Here is a 1652-nt window from a genome sequence, read left to right as displayed (position 1 = left end):
AACCTACAGCCATACATGCTGTATACATAATAAATAAATAAATCTTTAAAATAAACAAACAAACAAATTCAACAAAGTTAAGACATCAATGCTATCCAGACTCCTCTATAGAGTCAACACAGTCCCCATTAAGCTCCAACAATCTTTTATGAGGAGTGGGAAATCCAATCCTCAAATCATGTGAATTGTTAGAGGCCTTGGATAGCATAAAGAGTGCCAAGCCTGCTCAGTGAGGGAAAGAATCATTTTCTCAACAAATGGCACAGAGATAGCTGAGTTCCATATGCAAAAGAATGAAGTTGAGGGCCTAGAGAGATGGCTCAGTGGTTAAGAGCACTGACTGTTCTTCCAGAGGTCCTGAGTTCAATTCCCAGCACCCACATGGTGGCTCATAACCATCTGTAATGAGATCTGGCGCCCTCTTCTGGCCTGCAGGGACACATGTAGACAGAACACTGTGTACATAATAAATAAATCTTAAAAAAAAAAAAAAAGAAAGAAAGAAAAGAAAAGAACAAAGAATGAAATTGAACCCTTGCTGCACACCTTACAGAAAAATTAACTTAAAATGGATACGAGCTGGTTGTGGTGGTCAGTGCCTTAGTCTTAGCTAGCTACTCACAAGGCTGAGGCAGGAGAATAACTTGAGGTCTGGAGTTTGAAGCCAGCCTAAGAAAGACTGAAATTTTGTCTCCACAAACAGACAGACAGACAATCTAAATATGAGCTAAAAATCATAAAACTCTTAGGAAAAAAACCACAAAAATAAATCCTCATGACTTTAGATTTGTCAATGAATTTTTAGATATTGCATGAACAACATTAAAAAATTTAGCTTTTTTTTTTTTCCTGCTGCCCTACACCGCAGAGCTTGTGAGACCTGTCAGCTCCAGCTGACAGACATGTGATACATGGCCTCTTGCCTGCTGGCTGCCCTTGGGGCAACTTCTCTCCCAGGGCCAAAGCCATCAGGAAGATCCTAGACAGCTCGAGCACCAAGGCAGATGATGGACCAGCAGCAAGGTCATTAGTGAACTGAGTGGAAAAAGTCCTGAAGAGGTCATCACCCAGAGTGTTGGCAAGCTCGCCAGTGTGCCTGCTGGTGGGGCTGCGGCTGTCTCTGCTGTCCCTGGCTCTACAGCTCCAGAGGCTGGGTCCCAGTGCCTACTCCCTCCCCCACCCCAGCGAGGAAGAAAGACTAAAGGAGGAGTCTGAGGAGTCAGATGGTGCCACAGGATTTGGCTCTTTTGATTAAATCCCTGTTTCCCTGCAAATAAAGCCTTTTTATGTAAAAAATAAGTAAATGCAAATTGAGAGTTGGCTCTTTTTTTGTGGGTAACCACAAACACGGAGGGAGGAGGTGCGAGGAGGGGAACACTTCCTGCGCATTGCCAGCTGCTCATAGTTCTTCACTGGGAATCTTTAGGCCTCCCGTGCTTTGTCTCTCCAGCAGGAATGGAGTCTTCGAAGCAATTACATCCTTGTAAGCAGGTGTTGCAGAATGCTCTCTGTAGGTGAAGAACCTGGGCAGATGAGACGGCTGAACTCCCTTCTGAAACAGCAGCTGTAACTTTGTCCCCGTCAGCAGCAGTTGCCAGGATAACCCGCTCCGATTCTGAAGGCAGAGGACACCCCCACTGGCTCCTGTCAAA

General features: G+C 44.9%; 1 pseudogene; it reads left to right on the top strand.

Moving 5' to 3' along the window:
- The first annotated feature begins 902 nt into the window (after nt 1-902).
- Nucleotides 903-1255, top strand: LOC118591957 (annotated as a pseudogene).
- The last annotated feature ends 397 nt before the right edge of the window (nt 1256-1652 follow it).

Source organism: Onychomys torridus, chromosome 10 (genome assembly GCF_903995425.1).
Source record: "Onychomys torridus chromosome 10, mOncTor1.1, whole genome shotgun sequence".
NCBI lineage: Eukaryota > Metazoa > Chordata > Mammalia > Rodentia > Cricetidae > Onychomys > Onychomys torridus.
Note: the sequence above shows the minus strand (reverse complement) of the source record. Positions and strands in the feature narration are given on the sequence as shown.